Source organism: Aegilops tauschii, chromosome 5 (assembly GCF_002575655.3).
Source record: "Aegilops tauschii subsp. strangulata cultivar AL8/78 chromosome 5, Aet v6.0, whole genome shotgun sequence".
Lineage (NCBI taxonomy): Eukaryota > Viridiplantae > Streptophyta > Magnoliopsida > Poales > Poaceae > Aegilops > Aegilops tauschii.
The window spans coordinates 270,365,888-270,391,997 of record NC_053039.3 but is presented as its reverse complement, the minus strand read 5'-3'; the positions used below and the strand labels follow the sequence as shown (position 1 = coordinate 270,391,997).

The following is a 26,110-nucleotide window of genomic DNA, read 5'->3' as shown; positions in this document are numbered from 1 at the left end:
AAATAAAAAGGTATAAACAATATTTTTTTCATGAATAAAAATTACATGCAAATGTAGGTGATGTTTTCTAAACATCCAGATATCTTATTTGCATTTTTCTGAGTTCGTATCATCTTGTTAAGAATGTTCTAACGACTTTGACAATTATTTGGAAACTTCATGACAAGTTGATACGAACTCAGAAAAATGCAAATAAGATATTAGGATGTTCAGAAAACATCACCTACATTTGCATGTAATTTTTATTCATGAAAAAAATTTGTTTATACCTTTTTATTTTTAATAATGTTAATAACATTAATTACCTCAGGTAGTTTAAAGGGTGCTTTTGTCCTGAATGCAAATGATATGCACATAAAGGTAATGTTTATCTGAACATTTTGATATCTTATTTGCATTTTTCTGAGTTCATATGAATTAGTTATGAATTTTCAAAGTTTTGGTCAAACGGTCAAAGGGCATTCGAGGGACCTCGACGGAAAAATTAAGGGCAAAACTGAGCAAGCTCGAAAAGTAAGGGCAAAACCCGTGGGTAGGAACCAACTAGGGGTAAAAATGCAATTGTCCCTTTATCATTCCACACATGCATATGGGTTTTCCACTGAATCACATATTCCAGGATCATAGTAGTTATAGCATGAAATATAAACTCTTAATTATAAAAATGAAAATATAATAATATAATATTATTGCCTTTAGGTCATATTTCCAACAGGTTCACTTTCATACAACCTTACCATCTCTTCATGTATTACATGACGTATCGTTAAAGAAGCTTAAATGGTAAATTACCGACAACTATCTTACACTTATTGAAGATGCCCTAAGGGGAGAGTGTAATCTCATGCAATATTCTGCCTCTATACGTGCTCCTACAAATACAATAAAGATAAAGAAAGTCAATGAGAGATGATGGATAAAGTAGTAACCTTATGACCAATCTTATTATATGAGTGATTATAAATGATAGTTATAAATGACATGGTAACATCATATATTCAGTTGTTGGCTATACAATTAGCCTTGCTCTTAAACCATCTCCAATGGCACCTGATAAATTATTCGTTATTATAGGGTAGTCCCGTAATGTTTTTTCTTTTTCTTTCGTGTGTTATGGGGGTTACCTTCACATCATCCGAAAAAGGTTTATCTTAATATTCCATTTCTCTATTTCTCTGTCACCATAATACAAAAAATTATTTCTACACATCATTTGAATCCAAATCTCGCATGTTTAAAATTTAAAGATAAATACAAAATTAAACACGCAACATACGTTTTAGATGAAACATAAAGATCAAACATCATTGGGATCGAACACTCCCACTTGCACCCCTTCCCATCCTTGGCGATAAAATTTGTGCATTCTTTAGCTCGACGTACCTGTCTTGTCTTGCATCGAGCCCAACGGTATCCATGAACACGAACTTGACTTGCTCTATCAAGGACAGTAAAACGGAGCCTAAAGCGAGCCTTATCAGCGATTCATGTTTTTAGCCGTCCGTTTTCATGATCTGAGTGTTTCTAGTCATTGGATCTTTGTCTAATGCGATACTGGGCCTATTGTCCTGTGGGCAGCTACTCCACAGGCTGAAACAACGCACTGTGGTAAACTGGGCTGCCAGCCCATATAACCAAGCAAGGACAACCCATTTGGTCCGATGTGTGTCGCTAGATAACCAAAGCCAACCCCACCCCTCTTGACCTGCCTCCTCTTGAGCCTCTACGCCTTCCACGCAGAAGACAATGGGGATGGTACACGATGGTGCGTCAGCTTCCCACGCTCACCGCAACCTTCCAACCCTGGGATGCCATTGGGCATGCTGCTACCCTCTAGTGGAGTGCCAGATTGCCACAACCTCCTTCCACGGGAGGGCGTCGATTGGGATGGTGCTTCGTCGGGAGAATGGTACGTTGATCTTCGCGGCCTACAGATACATCTTCAATTGTAATGACGCATTAGAAGCGGAGATCCATGCGTTGATGCAAGGTATGTCATTCGCCGTTCAGCATTCAGATAAGCCGGTCATTGTCCGATTAGATTCTTCAAATGCTTTGGCCGCCCTCGGGGGTGACTGCTTGACTAGACCAACCCATGGTCACTTGGATGCTGAGATCAAGGCTCTTATGGTTGATAGAGAGTTTATTCCACTTAGCACTAGTAAAGATCAGAATAGGGTAGCACATCAACTGGCTCATTATAGCCGTATCGAGGCTTGTAGTGCGGTATGGTTGAACTCGAGCCCTCTGTGTTGTGAGGACTTGATGTCTTGAACTTGTAACTCTATTATTTTGGAATAAAACTCTCTTTAACCTCGCAAAAAGAAGTGATGCCCTTTGTTCCTAATATAAGTCTTTTTTAGAGATTCCAATATTGATTATATACGAAGCAAAATGAATGAATCTACACTCTAAAATACATCTATATGCATCTGTATGTAGTCCATTTAAAATCACTAGAAGGACTTATATTTAGGAATGGAGGAAGCATATAGGATGTGCCACTTATCGCCGTTAGAGAAGATGGAAGTAATATTTGCAGCCGCTTATTAGTGGTTTCACCATTTTTTTTCTATAACCAAGACGCCGAAATCACCAATTAAGGAATACTCCTTTCAAAGATCACTCTCATCTCCTCATTTTGCGACAAGTGGCGCACTGCATGTGTGACATTTGTCGTAACCTGGGAGTTTTCCATTTTTTTCGTACATCCGTTTATTCAAAATGTTTTATCTCTTAAACGGTGCGTCCAAATCTCGAAACGTTTCATCGTTAGATCCCTCGCGTTGAGATCTTTAAAACTAGATCCCATGTTGATAGGTTTTGACGAACTTTTTTCACAAAAAACCGGGCAAAAAGCACATTTTTTCCCTTTCCGAAAGAGGCACGGCCGTGCCTCTTGCAGAAGGGAAAAAGAAACAGAAACACATTTTTTCCGTTTCCGAGAGGTCGTGGCTCTCGCAGAAGCAAAATCCGGCCCCTCGCGAAAGTACAACAGTGGCTCTTGTGAAAGGAAAACCATGCCTCTCGCGGGGAAAAATATAAAAAAAAACATGTTTTTTTTTAATTTTCGAGAGGCACGATCGTACCTCTCGTGGAAGCAAAATCGTACCTCTGGCGAAAGGAAAAAAACAAAAAAACACGTTTTTTTCTGTTTCCGAGATGCATGGCCGTGCCTCTCACGAAAGAAAAAAAACATATTTTTCCATGCATTTTTTTTTCAAAAGCTAAGGAAGACCAACGAAAAACCCAAGGTCAAAAAAACCCGGAAACAAAACCGTTTTAAAAGCTGAACGCGCGTGCAAAAAAATAAACAGTAACACTAACGCCCACACATGTGGGCATTACCCAACTCGCCCACACGCCTGGATCATCGTCAACTGTCTTTTGCATGAATCTTGACACGAAAAGGGGGATTTGGTGTGCCACGTAGGACAAGTCCCGTGTGCGGTGTGTAGGTAGTTCGTCTGCACGTCGGTTTTTCCTCCGATGTCAGCGGTTGCGAGTCGGGGCGTGTGGTGGAACTGCCGTCGCGCCCGCACGCCACGCCCGACTGCGGTTGCCTTCTCCCACGACTTGCCACTCGCGCTCCCCTCGTGGTTCATTACTCCCCTCCCATTCATTACTCCCCAACCTACCATCCACACCAGTTGCATTCGATTGAGGAGAAGACGACGGCGGCGGCGGAAGAGTCGACCGCATTCGCGGCCGTTGGTGGGGTTCGCCGGACCGGAGAGTCGTCGCCGGAGCAGCACAGATTGAAGGTAAGGCTCCCTCCGTGCTCACATTCCTGCCTGCGATTTCTGCCCCCTCCCTCTGTGGTCAATTTCCCCTCGAGTTTCCTCGATATTCTGGCCAATTCACGATGCTCTGGTGTCCCCGTCGGCGGTGGAGTCGCATGCTTGACATTTAGGGTGGCATTGCGCAGTTTCGTCGCCGCCGCAGTAGCAGTCATGCCGGTGTGGCTCGCCTGGTTTGCAGCCGCATCTATTTTTTGCATGTGATTGTGCAGGGGATTTTCTAGATGTTAGTTCTGATTTTGCCTCGAAATGCTATGGCCATCAGTGTAGGGCTTTTTTTGTTGTTGAATTTAGGGATGGTGGTTGCGATTGATCCCTAGATCTTGTTAGGTGCATTTCAAAGTGCAGGATAATGACAGTCATGGCAATTTCAACAACTATCATCACTGATGGCAACTAATTTCTGAATCAACTATGTCAGTTGCCACAGTTGTAGGATAATGTCAGTTTGTGAGATCCAAGTCAAGGAGCAATTTTTGTGTGTGATTTTCTATATACTAGGTACTTGCATACTTAAGTGTGTGATAATTTCAGTCACGACAATTTTCATTGCATTTGTTTACCCACGACTATGCTTCTAAGTGGCAACTAATTTTGTGAATCAACTATGCCTGTTGCCATGTCATATGCAGGATAATGGCAAACTGACTGTACAATAGACTAAACTGCGTTTGCCATGCTGACTTGTGATAGCTAAACATATTTGAATATACTACATGGAAACTCATTTTCATATGAGGCCAGGGTGTGAGTTGCCACATTATATGTTGTACAGCGGAAGTTGTCTACCCTTTTCTGAAGTGCCTTGTGTTAACATGGCAACTTGAACCTATTAGATGTGATCTGTATTTTTTATGAAGCCAATGTGTTAGTTGCCACATTTCATGTTGGACAATCCTAGGGGGGTGGGTGTTCCACTGCTCTGCCTCATTTGCCACTTTCATTGGCGCCAACATGGCAAGTAGATTCTGCTAGGTGGCAACTTCTTCCTTCAGAAGCACATACACGTCCAGTTGCCATGTTTCTGCAATTGCTTTTCCATTTGATTATTTTTCTGCCTTTTTGTGCATGTTCAGCAGATGGCAATTACTGTCCTCTTCAGATGCTTAAACTTTGGGGTAACCATGGAGTTTTCATTTTTGTTCATCGATGATATCCAGTGAAAATTACTTCATGCATTTCTTTTCCTTATCCGTCGGCTGTGTTTTCATTTTCCCCTAACGTGTGTTTTATGCTTACCGTAGCACAATGGCTCGCGGCGACCATCAAGATGATGGCGATGACTTCATGGAGTTACCGCAATAGAATCGCGCGACCGGTCGGACAAAAGATGGCGATGAGGTCACTTTCCACCCCCATATGTTTAATGTCACATTGAGTTTTCAATCTTCCGTTAGAACTAAATTTTCACGACATTGAACATGGCAACAAATAATCCTTTTTGTGTTATGCAGAAGAAGAAACAGCATCGCAATAGGGCTTCGCAAGAACGCCTGACTATATTGACCGAGGGATTTACTGATGAGCAGAAGGGAGCTGCCAGTGAAATGGGGATGCAGGCTCTGATGGATGTTTGGTGCAAGAACCTAGTGAACCCTGTATGCGACTGGCTCGGTGAGATATATGAGCCTGCCTCTAGGGAATTTGTGATTCCGGGACGTGGAAGACTGCCTCTAGACGAGAAATCTGTGTTCTGCACTTTGGGCGTGCCCCGTGGAGAAAGCAAAGTCTCGTATGAGGTGAATAATAAGATTGAGGAAGCCTTGTTTGCCCGCTTGTTTCCTGGAATGGCATCCATGCCTAATACGACCGTGCTGGCAACTTCGTTGGAGGGCATGAAAACCCATGGTGAGGTTTTTAAGATGAAGCTGCTCATGTACTTGATCTCAGCTGTCTTTGCGCCTACCACATCTCTTCGCCCAAGCAACAAGTGCTTCCCTATCCTGGTGAATGCTCTGTCTCTACTTCTTTTTTCCCTTTAATCTTTTGATTTTGCTGTCACCTGGAAGCCAGTCACTGCCAGTTTTTTGATGTGTTTTTATTTTGAATGCTGATGCGGCAACCTTTCGTTGTGAAATTGTGTTGTGCAGGCGAAGCTGAAAGACATTAAGAACATGAATTGGTGTAAATTCATCGCAGACTTCCTGCAAGATGCATTCTCAAACAAGATGTACCAGAAGGGCTGTCGCTTGCACCTAATGGTATTTTTTCCCTACTCTTTTGCAAATACTCTTATCACGGTTCATTATTTTCCTAAATCAACATTGCAGCTGTTCGTAAGTGTGAACCAAATTGGTTTGCATTTTTGGTATCTCTGTTTGGCCATAGTCTGCCAACCCAAAGTTTACGACTGATCTTTTTAACTGGATTTTTTTTTCTAATGGCAACCGTATAAGATCGTGCATGGCAACCCTTTGTTTCATTTTTTATGTGAATCTTTTACATGTGAAAGTGACTTTTGTTTCATCCATGGCATCTGTAGTTGCTGCCTACAAGGCAATAGCATTGTTCAACAACACAAAAAAAGTGTTCATTTCATACATTCATTCTCTTTTATACAATCTGCATGACAACCATGATGTTGAGCTGGTCGCAGCTACCAGCATAACAAGATGGCAACTGCCAACATACCATGATGGCAACTAACATAGATAGATGGCAAATCTTTCTTCCTTCTCTTCAACTTGATGACTCAAGGAAACTACATAAGCTTCTTTTCAACATAGCATGATGGCACCTGGCATAGCTTTATTTTTTATTGTGTATACCAGCTCATGTACGTCGATTGTCTTGATCTGTCCACCGTCGACTTTACTGGGATAGGAGGCCCGCCGCCTCCACATAAGTTTGTTGTCTCTGCGTGGACGTACGATGCTGTCAAGGTTGTGCTTGCCGCAGACAGGATAACTGATACGAAATATGGGAAACTGCAGGTTAGTTCTGCCTTCTTTCTTGCACGACATTCTTCAATTTTGATGTTGCATAACATATGAAAAAAATCCCCATACGGCAACCATTCATGGCTAACAAGCGATAAATACCTTGGCAGCCATGGCTGTCTGCACATGGCACCCATGTTTGACCCCATACGGCAACTCCGCCATCCGTGTCGAAACTCCTTCTTTTTTCCTCTTTTTGCAATACATGAATTGTAGCCAGTGCTCCTTATTTCTTTCTTACATCTTAGTTGTTTTTGCTGTTTTCCAGCTGATGGCCAAGCATGCTATAGACTACAGTGTGTTTGGTGGGCCACAAAACTTTGGCAAGTGGATGGATGTGCATTCAGCTCCATCTTGTCCTGCTGAGGTAATGAAGGATGTTTATTTTGTTTTTTGAATTTTTTTTTCTCTTTGCATTTTGATATATCTCTACGGTTGTTTTGGTTTATTTGTTCTCACGAACGTGACTCTAATATGTTTGGTTATTGCTACTTTTTGTTTTGTGCTCAGGCGAGGGCACCTGTTGAGCATCTAGTTGGGCAGTTTGCTTCTGGCATGACCAGCTTGCTCGGGAACTTGGTTGAGGGTTGGACGACACTTAGTGGCTCTGACAACGACGCGGTTGTGAGGCAGTTCACATCATTCATTGGAGAACGTACGCATCGACCAACTGGTTGCTGTGGCCGGTATGACTACAACAGCTCTCAGGAGGTCCCTAACATGCAAGATGAGCTAGATGGAGATGCTGGTCTCGACAAGGACGATGACGATGACATGGAGAATGTGCAACATGAAACCGACGACGATGAACATGTTGAAGTTTGTGTAGGTGGTAAGAAGGATAAGGCTGCACCAAATGTTCCTCCACCGGAGGAAGTCATTGAACAAATAGTTGCGAGAGACACGGGGGTGTCGCTCTCAAAGAGGGGCAGGGCTCCAGAGGATGTTGGGCAGGGCTCTGTTGGCAAGAGGTCTAGGACCGATCCCGTAGCTGCTAGGAGGAGGTTCGACATCTATTTAGTGTTTTGTTTGTCCTTCCTGTTAAACAGACCGACCTTTTGTTCATTGTTTGCTAAGTGTGGCATGATTTTTGTGTCTCACACTTGGTATCTTTTTTGCCATTTTTTTCTACGTGTAGTGAGGCGACAGCTGGTGGACGAGCAGTTAAGAAGAAACAAGCACCAACGCCAACCCGTGTTTCTGCCCAATTGAACAAGGGTGCTCCCATTGCTGGTGACACCACTTCCACTAGGTCGTCTCCTCGTACGTCGACGTCCAACACCAGGGATCCTGTCGTGTTGGAAGACTTGAGGAAGAGAATCAAGAAGTACGTTCTCCTTGTTTTTCACTGTCGTAGTGCTATTTTTTGCTTGATGCCTTCTAGATCATACACAACTTTTTTACTTGATTCATTTATGTGGCAACTACTGTCTGCTTCTCATGGCAACTGTCTAGGTTGCCACATGGGCTACTGCCATATGTCCCACATGGCAACTGCTGTTTTCATGATCTATTTTTTGCTGCATGGCAACTCCTGCTTGTTCTGCATGGCAACTGCTAACTAGACCACATGGCAATTCTTTTTCCACTGATATGGCAACTGGCAGCTTTCCACTAACTCCCACCACCAACATTTCCATGTGTGCTCATCCATACCTTGTTCTCAAATGGCAGCTCTGGCACATCACACATTTTTCATTTTTATGATGACTACCATGGCAATTATTTTGCTCACTTTTTTATACTCTTCATGTGCTTTCTTCCAGGGTGAAGAAGACTACTACACGCATGACCAAACACAATCCTAGAGACCCACTTGAACGCATTCATTCCAAGTTGTCGACAAGTGGCAACTCAGATGTTCATGAGCTGCCAGTCGACCAAACCACTATTGCACCGTCCACTGTTCCCACTAGCTCTGATGCAAGGGGCCGACCATCTCCGCCGGTTGCAGATGTGCAGACTCCAACAACAGGCATCCGCACATCAGGGAGTGATGAGTCAGTATCTGCCAGGACTGCTGAGATATTGCCCACGCTGGTGGCAATAAGGGGTGCTACACCCGATCAGCAAGCGTTAAAGTGGAGCTTCTGAGATCAACCTAAACAAGGAAGATTCCTGCTCATCTGATACAGATTCCAAGCGTGTGGCTGGTGGCACTTCCGCGTCCACAAAAGAAGGGGCTACGGGCAAATTTTAGAATGAGATGCCATCCACAGGTGAGACTCATGACACAACAGATCCAGCTTCTGGTGGTCCAGAGGTTGCTACGGCGACCGTTGCGCGAGCTGGTCTGCCACCTAGGCGGCGTAGCCCCCGCAAGCATCCTGCACACATATCCAATGCACCAGATGTAGCTAGGAGCAGCAGATATGACTCTGGTTATGTGCCTGCTTCCACACTGTTCCCACCTCCTGCCAAAAGCAATGTTATGGAGAAAACGGAAGTCCGGAGTACAACTGACACAGGTGGCAAGTCGTGCACGACTGAAGGAGGTGAACGTCCAGAGCAGACTGCGCCTTTCACCGCCGTGGAGAACCCCAGCTTAAATCTGCGCACTTCTAAGCTCCCAGTCAACATTGGTGTCCCCTACAGCCCAAACAAGAAGATTGGCAAGAAAGTTGCGATTGAGGTCGCTGACAGCACTCCCCGCCCTACTAATAAGCCCGATGATCCTGCAGCAGATGAGGCAGAAATGTTTGTTGATCTGTCACCCCTGGATTCTGCCAAGCAACTTGTTCGCGATTCGGCTGGTAGGCAGGAGGGGCACCCAATGGCTTTCACCCCACCGAGCTGTAGCCTTGGCATCGATTGCAGTCAAGACAAACTAGTGGTGCAAGATCCTGTGCCTGTTGCCTTTGCTTTCCCAGCAAGCACGGTCCCAATGATGGCGCAACCAATGGCTGATGGCAGGAAGACTGTGAAGTTTGCAGAGCCGCGTACATTTTTGTGTGTTTATCATTTGTTTCTACATTTTTTTAGTCCGACGTTTGTCACAAGCTTTTTTGGTTTCTTACTGGTGATGGAAAATCTCAAGAGATGCACATGGCAGCTTGAGTTGCTGCAACATGGCACCTATAGTTGTTGCCATGTGGCAATTCCATTCGCAAAGCACATGGCAACTGGAGTTGTTGCAACATGGCAACTCTAGTTCAATGTACTTGGCAACTGCAGTTGTTGCCACATGGCAACTACAGTGCAATGCACATGGCAACTGGAGTTGTTTCCACGTGGACACTTTCTAATTTGCACCTACAGTTCACATTTCTGCACTCTTTTTCACAATATCTTGTTGTTACCAAGTTTCCTAACCCACTGTTTTATCTTTTCCAGCCACCCCTGAGGAGATTTCGCCGTCACTTGATGAAGCATACCGTAGGATTGAGGAGGAAGCATTGAAGAGGAGGTCCTCACGGGGTCAGGGGCAATCAAGTTCTAACGTGCCCGCTGAGTCTGTATCTGAGGATACCGTTAGAAGTGCCACCCCTGGATCCGTGAGGCAGAACAGGGCAGTTCACGCACCACCCGTGGATGACTATGAGCCCGAAGTTAAGGCCACAAAGGAGCAGAACCATCTGTACGATATTGTCAAGCGTTTTGGAAATGCGAGGTCAAACAGCAAGCACATGAAGGAGCTGAAAGCGTAATGTCCACACCACATAACCCCTCATTCACTTATCTCTGATATTTTTCCTTTGCTATTCCAACCATGCATTGTTTATGTTTTATTTTTATTTTATTCAGTAGACATGATTCTTTCATGTTATATCATTTTCATACAGCTCATGTTTGGACAGAACCAAAATCATACAATGTGATGCGACGTACGTCGACCTGGGTGATCTTGCCAAGTCTGTGAGGCCACTTGGTAAAATGTCGAAGAATGTAGTTGCGTGTGGGATTGACTTCATCAACAGGCATATGGATATTTGTCCCGACAAGACGATCATGCAGTACAGCGTGACCTGCAAAATATGGGATGGTGACTTCCACCATAAAATCCTGAGGAAGCATTTTGCCGCGCATGGTGAATTCAAGCTCACACTGAAGAAATATGTGAGTGTTCCTTCTTGTTTGTACATATTTCTTCCATTTTATGTTTTGTCAGTAGCCATGCTTCATATGTGGCAGCTGCCATGTAAAATATGTTTGACTGTTTAATGCAACTTATGTGGCAACTTCATTCAAAATATTGGGCAACTTTGTTTATACATGGATGGCAACTTCTTTTAATTACACATGAACAAAATAAACATTCCCCGTGGGTGAATTGTTTGGACCCTTGCTGCTTTGTCGTTCATGTACCTCTTGCTGCATCCGGCAATATCTTTACATATCATTTTTCCAATTTACATCATTTTCTGTTTTTGATGTGAACTCTGCTTTTTCTTTCCTTTATTTTTACTTGCAGGTCATGTTCCCCATGTTCCAGGAGCTTGCACCAGACAACCTAGGTGACAAGTGTGGTCACCACTACGCGATTTTCCTTGACATGAAGAACCAACGATTTGAGGTGCTTGATTCAATGCGTTCAAAAGCTGATGAAGACCTTACTACACATGCTAAATTCTTTATCAACAACCTGAAAGAGACATGGATCCATCACTACAAAAACTCAAAGGTCCAGATCAGTCATTTTCCAATCAAGTATGTCGCGACTACGAAGCAAGGAAACCGACAATTACTATCTTTTTCATGTGTACTCCACATCAATCCTAAACCTTTGTCACCTCTGCATTGAAGTTTACGATTTTTCTGTTCTCTTGAGTTCACCTGATTCTTTTCTTTATAGGCATGACTGTGGCTTTCACACGTTGGAATACCTTACAAAGTGAGAAGGTCGACGGGTCCCTGTCGTCACAACTGCAATGGTCGTCAAGCTCCGTAAAATGTACACATGGAACTGGTTGATGAATGAAGATTTCAACACGCGGGCAAACGAACGAGAGTTCATAGAGGAAGCTGTGAAAAAGGCCAACAAAAAGTACAAGTGATCACGTGATGCTCCATACCGCGTGCCTACCTTACATTATGTGGCTGAGGAATGTAAGGTATCAACTTGTTCTTTTAAAACTATGTCCGTGTGCTATGTTATGACTGCATCCCCCGTAGTCTAGTATATAGTGGTGGCGTGTGAGTGCCAATGAATATTTGTAATATATGTGTGGATCTGAACCTACTTAGGTGTGACAACAACTATGTTTATGTTCAGTACTATTATGTGTTTGTGGTTGGTAGTACCAGTTCGGTGTTTGAATGCGTCTATGATGCCTGAAACACGGCAAATATAGTTGATCAGGGACGGTTAGTGAAAGTAATCGTTTTGTTTTTTGTTTTTTGGGTTTTTTGCATTGCTAACTGTATCGGTTAGCATGGTAGGTAGTTCATAAGAAAACCGTTCTCTTGTGTTTTTGCACGTGATCGTTTCAACTAGTTTGTTCACGGTATGTGTACAATACAATATGTGTGGAAAAATGCGTGGTCTGAAAACGGAAATCTACGCGATGGCAGATTCAGTAGAAATTACATGGCAGATTCGATGGAAGCTGTATGGCAGATTTAGTAGCACATACGTGGCAATTATAGTCATTCATACATGGCATTTTCTTCAAATTCTGATGTCCACCAACAATCATTCTCCCATTTTTTAAAATCTTGACCATCTACCTTACAAAAATGTCACCAACACCCAAGTTACAATCCTCCACAGTTGCTTACGGGTTGCCCGTCCCCTTCTTTGTTTTCTTGTGCTTTGCTTGAATTTCCAACCCCGATTTGTATCTCACCTCTTTTGGACGCCCTTTTGTGATGGACCGGGGCGGGTTCCTGACCTGGGTTTGCGTGCTTGCTGTTCTAGACCCTACCTCCGAGTTTTCAGATGATGGACCCATGGACGAAGGCACACTTGAGGTGCGGGGGAACCTGTGTAAGGCTTCTTCAGCCTTCCTCTTTTTGATCTCATCAAGCTCTCTTTTCAGGGCCTTCCTGTGTTTTTCTGCCACCCTCGCTGTCTCATCACTCTTGCATGCTTCCTCTATTAGTTCAGCATAGTTCTTGGTCAACACAATGTGCCTCACGACATCCATGGTTGCCTCTGGTCTCTCATCATGCACAACCAAAACTGCATTTGATGTTTGTGGCCCCAACGCATCGCCAGCGTCCCAAGTCCATTGCCGCCGTATGAAATGGCGGGGCGATCGCGTTACCGCGTGCATGTCCATTATTTTCAGTATGTGACAACACACAATCCCGTCCCGTTCGAATTTGCAGCATTGGCGGTAGTATTCGCCTTCATTTATCGAGGCCTTCACAAAGTAGTTCCTTCCCTTGTCCGGGTCTTCAGGTTCTGAATCAGACATGCCCGAGAGAGAACACACCTTGAACATATGTTCGTCCACCTGGTAAGCTGTGTACATGCTGGCACGCTTTATTTCTTCCTGGAATCTGCATGTTTTTGGGCTTTTGTTAAACTCTTATATGATGTTTGTAGCACCTTATGTTGAGGTAAGTCGTAACATAGCAAACGTATCTAAAATCAATGATGGCATGGAAATCCTTATTTTTTCCCCACATTTGTTCTTGGGTTGTTTGTTTCCACAGGGCAACTGCATGATATTTCACATGGCCACTGCATAAAATTTAACATGGCAAATGCAGTTCATTTAACATGGCAAATGCAGTTCATAAAACATGGCAAATGCAGTTTTGTTTCACATGTCAACTACATATCATTTCACATGGCAACTACAGTTCATTACACGTGGCAACTACAGTTCAACACACATGGCAACTATAGTTGATTTCACATGGCAACTACAGATCATGCTTATAATGTACTCAGTGGCTATTTTCAATAGGTCAGCAAGTCAAAAAAGTTGGCAACTGCATTGCATTCTACATGGCACCTACTATCTTCATGCTTGTGCAAATAAGACGGTAAGATAATCCACTTGTTAAAAATCTTGTTGGTATATATCTTGCTCATCTGCCTCTCCATCGGTAAATATGTTAGCAATTTAGGCTACTTGAGCGCGGTGTTTGCTTCTTGCTGTAGCTCAGATCCCAGTTTTTTCTGTTGCAAAGCTGTGTACTGCTTGGCAAACTGCAGCAATGAGTTGCCAGGGCTCACGTACCGCTTCAAAACAGCATTGAACCCCTCGCCGTGCTGAGTAGTCTGCAGAAATGGGAAGAAGCACTGCATGAAGTAGGCCGGCACCCAGTACATTCGCTTCTCCCACAGGCCAGTAAGTGTCTCGTTGTCTTGGACTTGGTATGTTTCAATCATAGCCGTCCATCTCCGTTCAAACTCCTCCACCGTCAAGCCGTGGTCCACGCACAACTCGAATGCCTTGCGTAACTCTGGACGGTCAGCAAAGAATGGTCCTAGCGTCTCCTCAGCCTTCTTAATAATATGCCACATGCAGTGCCTGTGCACTGCCAATGGAAAGACCTCCTCTATGCCTGCACGCAAGCTAAAATCATGGTCTGTTATTATGTTCATTGGAGCAAGTCCACCCATGCACTCCAAGAAGGTTTTGAACAGCCAAGTGTAACCATCCGTATCTTCGTTCCGAACGAGTCCGCAACCGGACTACAATGACTGGTTGGGGTTATTTATTCCTACGAATGGAGCGCAGGGCATCTTGTACATATTAGTGAGATATGTCGCGTCGAATGAAATGCAATCACGGAAATGTTTGTAGGCTCTTCTTGCAGCACCATCCACCCAATACATGTTTCTGGCACGGTCCTCATCGTCCAATCTTATCCTGTAGAAGAAATCAGCATCTGCTTTTGCTTTCTCTTCGAAGTAGGCTATTGTGTCTTCTATGTCAGCCAACCTGCTCTCTCTCTACAGTACTTTGCCTTTAGGTTTGTTACGTCTGCTGATATGTAGGGCATGCTACTCAGTCTACCATCTCCGCTGTGGATCAGGGATAGTATTTGGACCATTCTTGATGTTCCGATATTACAATCATGTAGCAATTTTACGAATTTCTTCTCGAGGGGGCTGAATCCTCTGTGGGCGCTCAGAAAATTTACCAGGTCAAACTTCTTTATGAGTTTGTGGTTGTGTTCGTCGAAATATTCGGCGACCACCCACCGTGCTCCATCTGCGTTTAGCTTACACCGGACAGGGCATTCCATCTTGACAATGATACCTCTCTTTCATTCCGGCACGACAGGCGCAACACCTTTACCCTTCTTGTTCCTTCGTGCCTTGTAGCATCTTATCTCACCTCTGCTGTACTCGTTAGTTTTTTTTATTTTCATATGGTATTCGGTGTTCACTGTAAACCCATGGAACATTTCTCTGGTAGAATTCCTTAGCATCTTCAAACGAACCAAATATCTACCCAACATATGGTGGTTGAGGTATCATGATTTCCGATTGCCCATCTTCTTCATCCCCTTGTGCTTCGTCATCTGTTTCATCATTCACTTCAGTATCGGTGGCTGTTTCATCTGCTTGAGTGTTGCTTGTGCTGGTGTGCAAAGGTGTGCTTGTTGTCATTGCTGGAACGATTGCCAGTTCCGACACTGATTCTGCATTGTTTGTGGCAGCATTGTTGACTTGCTGGTGGAACGCTCCTTCCGTGTGCTCAGAGGTTCCCGCAGTAGATGTCCCCGCGCCGCTGTTGATTGTAGTTGAAGGTCCTGTAAAAAAAATAGGTACGTGTGTAAGCATTGCTTGAATGGCAGGTTTATCATAACGGAATATAGCAACTGCATCTGATTTGGCACGATATCATTCATACAACAAGCCATGGCATCTGCATCTAGCCATGCATGGCAATTGCAGTTTTTCAGCCATGGCATCTACAGTTCAACAAACATGGTAGCTACTGTTGCCAAGACATGGCAACCAGCATCTTTAGCATCAAAACTTGCATTCTAGGTACGAGCCCACTAGGCAAATGGAGTTAATCACGAATGTTGTACACACACAGACAGTAATTGACAAATCCTAAAGACAATAGATGACTATCACGTGTCCACTTGGTAGCATTTTTTGTTGTTTTCCGCCACCATCGTGACAAATCCACTTTCCCCCCATGCTTTTTCACAAAAGCAAATGCACTATTGTTTTGTTTGGTTCACATATTTTTTACCTTGTTGTGCCGCATGTGCTAATCGAAGTTGGTTTGTCATTCCAATTTGTTGTGCTCTATCTGCAATAGCATTGGCCTGCAACGCTGAAGCTTGCCACGATACGTTTGCCGATGTGGTTCCACCATAACAACATGCGATCATTAGCAGTTGTGATGCGGAGCATCCTATGGACATCACCATGTCAAGAGTCCGTTTGGCAAGTGACACGTGCGACCGCTACTTCTCATACATAAAGGTGAATCTTCTCCTTTACACGTGTTCACTTGACCCCTTCGAGGATGGTATACTACTTGACACTCCACCCGTGTGCATGCATAGGTATCGCCGGAGCTTCACGGACGACGACGAGGAGTGCAAGCGCCAAGGAATAACTACACCATCCGTGAGGGAAGCGTGGAAGCGAAGACGGAAGAAGACGGAGATGTAGAGTCCCCAGCGGCCGGACGATCGACGAGCCACCGGACGTCCGACGATCTACAGCCACCGGACGACGCCGGACGTCCGACGCCTGGAGCTCCAGCCAGCCCAGAAGTCCAACCGACAAAAGCTACAGCGGCCGGACGTCCGACAAGTCCCAGTGCACGGACGACCGACACCGACCGGACGACCGGTGCCACGGCGACAGAACGATATTCGCGGAAGTCCGACGCCCTCTGGACGGCCAGACCCCACGAGCGACCGGACGTCCGACGCTGACCGGACGTCCGACCTTGCCTGTGCGCAGCTGGGCCTTTGGCCTTGTATCTCTCTCCCACTTACCCCTTCGTGGCTTAGACTATAAATAGACCTTTTCCCCCTCCTTTCTAGGGTTAGCAAAGTGATAGCTCATTTGATAGAGAGCTTTGCTCCTTGTACCACTCTCTCTTGAGAGAGAGAGACTACTACTCCTTATGGAGGCCAAGACCTCCATCTAGGAGAAGATCTTGCGGGATATATCATCAAGACCCCCTCTTGGGCGGCCCCCTTCAAGACCTCCTCATGGAGATGAACCTTACCTTGTATCCTTCCCTTTGTTGTTCGTGTACCTTGTGGATCTTGTGTGTTTGATTGTCTAGTGGATGTGTGATTGGACTTGTTCTTGAGTGTTTCCCCTCGTGTTTTCTCTCCGTTCTTCCCCGAGTTCATCGTGTTCTTAGTTGGGATCCGCTCCTTTCGTGAAAGATCGGCCGTATGGAGTTCCACTCCACATCATCTTGGATCAGAGCAAGGTTGATCACGAATTTGGAGCCCCTACCCCTTGTTTTCTAGCCTTCTTTTGCTTGATTTCGTCCTATATTTCGAAAATCCCCACCAAAAATAGCCCCAATTTTTTTGTGATTTGTTGGTATGATGAAGTTTTGTTGGATTTGATCCATGGATTTGCTTGGTTTCGAGTGGATCTAGCATTTCCCCAAGTTTCCCCATCTTTCATCCACGAAATCTCCTCAATTTTGACCCCCAAATCCCCAAATTCCGCCCAAAATCGCGTCCCGGAGCTCAAATCCCGCGTTGACCCCGACCCACCGGACGACTGCCACTTTACCGGACGTCCGGAGCCCCAGGAACCACCGGACATCCGCTACTTACCGGACGTCCGGTATCCCATTCCAGAACGAAATTAGCGGATTTCCGAGCTCACCGGACATCCGTCCATTTCCGGACGTCGCTACCTGTAGATATCACTTTCGGCTGATTTTTGTTTTGCCCATAACTAATTCATCCGGAGTCCGTTTTTTACGTTCTTTAGCTCGTTTTGAAGCTCTTGACATCCCCCTTCCCACAAAATTACCACCAACATCATTTGAATCCATCACATTTTTGGAACTTTGGCATCTTTGCCTAGGGCTTCCACCACATCATCCGCTACACCACCATCGACTTCCGAAACCTAAAACTTCTTGATCCATATTGCATATGTGGTTGCTTGAGTAGTGATTCGAGTCTCCTAAGGTGTTTCAGCTACTTAGGGACGGTTGCTTCCTCATCAACCACCACCACCACTTCCGCATAGGCTTACCCACCATACACTTCCGCCACCCCAACTTAACCCAATTTTGTTTGAGTTATGACTTGTGTCTCCTAAGGTGTTTCGGCTACTTAGGGACGGTCACTTCAACATTGACTCGCATAACCCATCATTCCAATTCCGCATTGCAAAGTGCAAAACTACCACTGCTTTCCGCTACCACCATTTGACTTTTGTCCTTGAGATTTTGAGTTGTGGTTTTTCCGTTTTCTAAGGTGTTTCGGCTACTTAGGGACGAGTCTCCATCATCTTGGTATCTACATCAAGAACACCGCCACTCATCATCGTCAAGGACGGTAACCTCGACGACATCATTGTACATTCCCCTTGCAATTGCATTGATAACCCCTAGCCCATTTTGCGTCACTTGCCTATCGAGACTAGCCATTTGAGTATTGCCGGCAACGTTACTTGTGCACATTAGTGATCATTGATACACCTTCCATAGCATACTTACCATATCATCTTGGTATCATATCATCTCTTGTGTCACAAAGTTTGTTCCCGCATATACACAATAGCTATCTTGGTTTGTGCATTTCGCATTGTGGCCATAAAAAAAGAATAAGCTTTTAAGAAAAAAGAGAGAGCAAAGAAGCTTGTAAGCAATAGCCATAGCATGATAACCACATTGCATATAAGATTGTCATATCCGATCATCTTGGATCATCTTGAGAGAAACACCGGGAACCATACATATATAGCATACTTGGGATAGCAAGTTTATCCATTTTGCATCTTATAGGTTGTGCACAAGTGTCGTATCCGCCTATTGAGCGATCGTGCTAGCGTCTCTCTTGAGTTGTGCAACACGAGCGTTTTCGGTGGATTCCTCATTTTGAGCTCATTCCTTGGTTGCACGACCCCATTTATCTATCCGTGTGTGAGTTTCCGTGTGCCATTCATTGCTATTTGTCTACTTGTTTCACTTGCGAATTTGTGAATCTCTTTTAACTTTATTGACTCTTGCTAACATTTTGCATTAAATTTTTGTGCCACTATCCTCACCGAGCTACTCCATAAGCTTTACTTGATAGGTGTGAGTGAACAAGTCCGGTACCAATTCCACTATTCTTTCATCTCACATTGAGTGAAACGGGATACATCCTCAACTTTGGGAAAAGGTAACTTGGTATTGTTTATCTCATTTCCTACTCACCTCTACTCGAGTCTTGTGATGGATAGGCAAGGCATCTCACCTTCGGTCTACAACAACAACGACGAGTTCGATGCCACGAACAACTCCAACGACGCCAAGATGCAAGCTCAAATGGAGGAGATCAAAGCCCTCATCAAGTCCTACAAGCGATCTTCCTCATCTTCGAGAAGACGCTCAAGTACACATGCTTCCGAGCTACCATCTCCGGCAAGGTCACATCGGCATCGACACCATCACCAACAAGAACGTGAAGGTCAAGAGCTCAACACCAACAACCGCTCAACGACTTCACCATATCCCTTGGCATCTTCGCCAAGCGACTTCAAGGCATCTTCACCTACGGACATACGGCATCTTCGCCAACAAGCACCTCAAGACTACGCTCAAGAGAAGCTCCCCAAGCTCAAGTCCGCGACCTCCACGAGCTACTACGACCTCGACACCGACCATAAGATTCCTTTCTATGGGACTCAAGAACCCGAGGAGTATCTCGAGTGGGAGCGCCTAATGGACGACTACCTCAAGCTACATCAAGTTCCTCCCAGAGATCAAGCGAAGTGCGCCACAAGAAACTTCCACGACTACGCGTCCACATGGTGGCTTCACACACCTTCGGAGGGCTACGACATGAGTTGGCCCAAGACAAAGAGAGCCTTGCGGCGAGAGTTTGTGCCTCCAACCTACACGGAACAACTTCTACGCCAATTGGAGAACACCACCCAAGGATCCAGGTCCATCGACGCGTACTTCAAGGAGATGAAGAATGCCTTGCGATGAGCCGGCATGGACGATCCCATGTCAATGAAGTTCCACTTCATGATGTGATTGAATAACGACATCTCCAAGACTATCTTCCTCGAGAACTACAAGTCCCTCGACGACAACTACATTGGTGCTCTCAAGGCGGAACAAGAACTCATGAAGGCCAAGGCTTCTCCACCCCAAGCACACTTCTCGAAGACCAAGCTCCAACACGACGAGCATGAGGCTAGTACCACAAAGATGTCCAAGCCCGATGAGCTCCAAGACGATGCTCCCAAGTTCGACTTCACCGCCATCCCTCTTTGTGGCATTGATGATGCCGAGTCTCCTTCGACTCTTTTTCAAGATGGTGCGGCGACGAGTATGACTACGGAGAACTTCAAGGACCAAGCTTTGGAAGCGAGCGACATGATGATCGAGCATGGGATTTTCCCTTCGGTCATGGAGGAGAGTGATGATGTGCCATGTTCGGCCTTCATCCATGGTGACGGCGATAAGATGGTTGAGTATTTCACTTCGACCACGACGACGTATGATGACTTGAGTGACTTGTGCCACCATATTGAGAGTGAGAGTGAGTTTACAACTAGCCCCATACATGACGAGTTAACCCAATTCCCATGTGAGGAGAGACACAACCCCCACCACTTGAGTGAGATGAATGACTCCACCATATGTGAGTTTGAGTGCACCTATTTTGAGGGAGTGAGTGAACCACCACATAGAGAGAGTGAGATAGTTGATAGGGCATGTGAGGCCACTTCGATTTATAACGACTTACCCTCTACCTCTATTGTGTCTTCTCATTTGGTGCTAGGTCCCATTTATGATGACGCGCCGATTCGCGACGACTACGTCCTCCCTTTGGCCAAGACGATGGCCATGGTGGAATATGATGCACCCCCCACATGGTTCCATCAAGATGAAGATGACCACCATTTGGTCTTTCCCACCTCACCTACACTACATGAGTGGAATGACATAGGTAACAAAGGTGAAGGTGATGCTCTAGTCCCACTAGTGGACATTCTTGACATTGATTGCTTGCATGATGTTGATCAACCTATCTCCATGCTTCATGCTAGTGTGACTTCCCCATGTGATGATTTGCCCATTTATGATGAGTTTGATGATTACCATGTGGAGTCCATTAATTGTGATGCCATGTTACATAGGATTTCTTGTGACAATTCTTTCGGTCACATCATGTTTGACAATCCGATTGACTTGTCATATGCTATGAATGAGATCAATCATATGTCATATTTGCAATCTCTTCGTAGTGACTATGCATATGCCATTCAAATAAACCCAATTTGCACATATGGCATAGATGACAAGCCCATGGTTATTGGCATTTGTTTCTCTTGTGATGATATTGATATGCTCCCTTTGCATCATTTATCTCATATGCCATGCCATGACCACCTAGCTTCGGATATGCATTGTTTTGGATGTTGTCCATTTTCTTCATATGATGTTTCCAATATTTCACATGAGGAGACCCCCATAGTTTCCTCATACATTTTAGGAGATTTTGATCCATCCCATCCATTGCATGATCCCAATAATTATGTGCACAATATGCTTCCCATGAATGAAAATGATATTGATGTGCCATATAATTGTATGCTCAATTTGCATCCCCATCGTGTCATACATAATAACTATTCTTTCATGATGAATGACATGTTCTTATACCATGCATCAAATTTCTTTGAGCGATGCTTATCTTGTGCTAACTCACACGTGCACATACACATCATGATGGATGATGTGTACATTTACCACACACATAATTTCTTTCGTTTGTGTCTCTTTTGTGTAGGTACCCATGAATACTTGTCAACCTCGCAATCCCACGAGTTGACAAAACGAGCTCTAGAGAGCAATGATGACTTGGGATCCCATGGATTGTCTTTCCCACTGCTCTCTTCACGCGAAGACTTCGCGCATTTCTTCTACATGGCCCTCACTTGGCTATGGGTTATTGTCCATTACATATTATATGCCCATCTTGCCATGTTCACTTTGCATGATATGCTCATTCCTATGCCTTTGCCATGCATTTGTGACCCATGCTTTGCATTACACATGATGATTGATTCTCATACTTGTATGTGTATTTGCAAGCTTGGTGGAGATATTGCTTGTTATTGCCATGTTTCATTTGTGACCCATGCCTATGATGATACTATGATCTTGCTTTGTGTTCGTGTTTGCGATATGTCATGTGCATTGCCCATACCTATTATTTGCTCACATGACATGATTGCCTTGATTTCCTCTAGTATGTTGCATCTTCGCGCTACTAGCTTGGACGACTTGATTACTGTGCTTGCTTGCCTTGTTGCATCACCGATGATTCATACTTGCTCATTTCATGCGGTTGATGTCAACCATCTACATGCTTTGCACATGATTGTTATTGCTTCTTGTCATATATCTCCATATGTTGCCTCCCTCATGCTAGATGATTTGCCATGTATTGAGTGCAACTATGCCTTTAGTCTTGATAATGAGTTTGCCCCTATAGCATTCTCACATATAATTGGAGATTTTGACATATTTCTTGTGAAGCATGTTTGTCTTACCTCTTTGCACCATATACCTGGTGCCATGGATATTGCCATTGTTGCATCATATTATTCATGCACTTGTGCTTCTAACGATTATGTGCAAAAGAAGAGAACCATCATGATGGATGATGTGTTTATCTACCATGCACATACGTTCTTTGTTTTGTTGTGTGCATGTGTAGGATACTTGGACTTTGTGTCGACTTCCACCTCACGTGAGTTGACAATTCGAGCTCTTGAGAGCGAACCATCTTCTACCACGACGATTCTACATCGCACTTGCTTGTACTTCGGCATTGTGAAGGACGCACAAGGACACGCTTTCGAGGTGATATCCTTCTCTTTTGAGAACCCCCAAACCATGATCATGGATATTATGGATCATACTACTTGTGTTGCTTTCCCCATGAGACTTATTGTTCATCTTGGACCCCTTGATTGCACACATGTTAGAGATCTTGCTTCGACTTGTCATTTTCACCATTCCATGCATCATGATATATATGCCTTGTGTGTTGCATCCAATTCTTGGATTATTTGCTCCTCTCATATGTTTGGTTGCAACAATGTCATCACTTCACATATGCCATGTCCCATTGATTGCTACATGCTTAGCTTGATTGCCTCACACATGATGAACAACTGCTCTTTCTATTGTGTTGAGTGCCACACCATGTTCACTACACCCTATGCACATTATGCTTGGATTGTCTTGCACTTAACCCATGTGTTTAGACATCTCATCTTCTTAGGTGTTGTGAATGATTCTTATGCCTACCATCGACCATTTGTCGAGCACTTTATGCATGATTTCTATGAACTTGAGGTAAATGCTTGTTCTCTTGTCACACATATTTGCACTACTACCTCACAATTGCATGCTTGTCCCCATGATATCTTTGCTTGTGCCTAATTTATGTGCTTACATGCCATGTCACAATCCTTTGTCACACCATATGCTATGCTTGATGATGACGCTTGTTGGGTGAATCACCTCTTGAATGCTTGGTTTTGCATTAACGCTAACCACATTTGTTTTTCCAAGTGTTTGTTGTCTTTGCTCCTTTTGAAGGAATCACTAGACGGTGCGACATTGAAGAGTGCCAATTGCGAGCTTGAAGATGATGAGCACTTGGTGAACGTACACTTCTACACGGCGAAGCCATCTCTTTCCCATGGTGATTTGGTTTTTGATCCGAGGTCGGATCTTTTCCAAGGGGGAGGAGATGATGCGGAGCATCCTATGGACATCACCATGTCAAGAGTCCGTTTAGCAAGTGACACGTGCGACCGCTACTTCTCATACATAAAGGTGAATCTTCTCCTTTACACGTGTTCACTTGACCCCTTCGAGGATGGTATACTACTTGACACTCCACCCGTGTGCATGCATAGGTATCGCCGGAGCTTCACGGACGACGAGGAGGAGTGCAAGCGCCAAGGAACAACTACACCATCCGTGAAGGAAGCGTGGAAGCAAAGACGGAAGAAGACGGAGCTGCGGAGTCCCCAGCGGCCGGACGTGCGACGCCTGGAGCTCCAGCCAGCCCAGAAGTCCAACCGATGAAAGCTACAGCGGCCGGACGACCGACGAACGCCGGATGTCCGACAAGTCCCAGCGCATGGACGACCGACACCGACCGGACGACCGGTGCCACGGCGACAAAACGATATTAGCGGAAGTCCGACGCCCTCCGGACGACCGGACCCCCGCGAGCGACCGGACGTCCGACGCTGACCGGATGTCCGACCCTGCTTGTGCGCAGCCGGGCCTTTGGCCTTGTATCTCTCTCCCACTTACCCCTTCGTGGCTTAGACTATAAATAGACCTTTTCCCCCTCCTTTCTAGGGTTAGCAAAGTGATAGCTCATTTGATAGAGAGCTTTGCTCCTTGTACCACTCTACTCTTGAGAGAGAGAGACTACTACTCCTTATGGAGGCCAAGACCTCCATCTAGGAGAAGATCCTGCGGGATATATCATCAAGACCCCCTCTTGGGCGGCCCCCTTCAAGATCTCCTCATGGAGATGAACCTTACCTTGTATCTTTCCCTTTGTTGTTCATGTACCTTGTGGATCTTGTGTGTTTGATTGTATAGTGGATGTGTGATTGGACTTGTTCTTGAGTGTTTCCCCTCGTGTTTTCTCTCCATTCTTCCCCGAGTTCATCGTGTTCTTAGTTGGGATCCGCTCCTTTCGTGAAAGATTGGCCGTATGGAGTTCCACTCCACATCAAGTTGGTCAATGCATGGGAACTGTATTTTGTACAACATGGCACATGTAGTGGTTCAACCATGGCAAACAGATTTGTTCACACTTGGCATCCACAGTTGTTTAGACATTGCAATCACAGTTGATTAGACACGACAACTGCAGTTTTCCAGACATGGCAACTGCAGTTGTCCAGATACGACAACTGCGTTTTGTCAAGTCATCACGTAAACACCAATGTCACCTATGTTCCTTCTCCTGATTCACTGTCCACAAAATCACTTCATACGACCCACCTGTGTACAACGTTGTTGGCAGGTACATGGTTGCCGCGTGTTGCCATGTGCTGCATGATGGTCCTGCGTTTTTCCATAAAACTCGTAAGTCTTTGCCATCCTTGCAAGTTTAATTTCATGGCCACATCAGTATGCTTCTTTCGTATGCGTTACCTTGATTTGCCATATTGGCTACTTGAAGTTGGTCTCCCATACATCTGTCAGCGTTAGCGCCCTGTGTTTGAACTTGCCATGGTATCCCTGTGTGTGTGGTTGTGGCATAAGAACCTGCAAAAAATAACATTGTAGGACATAAGTAGAATGCCATTTTCCTCGTCACAAACATGGCAACTGTCCCTTTTTTGATCATGCATCGTACGGATGATCGCGTACTGCTCTAGTAGTGGCAGCAACGGCCCAGCGGAAATTAGTTGTTTGTACTCTGCTGCATCCCAAGGGGCCGCTTTCGGCCTTTGAGAAAACCAATGATCAGTGTCGTCTTCATGATTCATTTTTTCGCCTTTTCTCCCACTGTGTTTTCAGTCACTGCATGAACAAGAACGCATGAATATTCGAAAATGCATTCTTGCTGTTTGCACATACAAGAAAACACGGCAATCTTATCACATTTCTTGCATAGACAACTAATACATCATGGCAATTAGGACATGCACATTCATTGTCTTTTCTAAAATATGGATGCCAATCATTTTGAACCGATGGCAACAACCAACATAATATGATGGCAAGTAACAACATAACATGGTGGCAGCTAACGGCAAAGATAGGTGGCAACTAACGTCACATATAGGTGGCAATTAATTTTCTCCCTCCCTATGCACCACCCAAATTCCTCCTTTTCTTTCCCTGATTTTAGTGAATCCTACACATCCTTCTGGAGCAACTACTCGCAACAACCCAACCCAGAAGCTTAGTTCAAATCTAGGGTAGAATATGGCAGATCTAGCGTATGTTGGTGGGCAGAGGGGAATACACACAAATCCGTGGTGTGTTTGCCATGACAGTGTGGATCTAGTCGCCATCTTTGTGGGCAATCTGGAATTGCAATTTTCTGGGACAGAAGAAGGATGAGAAACAGGAGGAGATCGGAGATCGACCTGTTAGCTCGTCGTCGCGGGGGTGGCGGTGGGGGTGGGGGGGTGTTTAGGCGCTAGAGATCTGGTCTGGTTGCCATGGCAACTAGAGAAGGAAGACAATGGAGGTAGGGGATCGAGAGGTAGGAGACGACGGCGGCAGGTCGCACTGG

At 44.9% G+C, this 26,110-nt stretch overlaps 1 pseudogene; it reads right to left on the bottom strand.

Moving 5' to 3' along the window:
- Positions 1-11,825: 11,825 nt before the first annotated feature.
- LOC141022761 (protein FAR1-RELATED SEQUENCE 5-like) lies at positions 11,826-15,892 on the bottom strand (annotated as a pseudogene).
- Between the last annotated feature and the right edge of the window lie 10,218 nt (positions 15,893-26,110).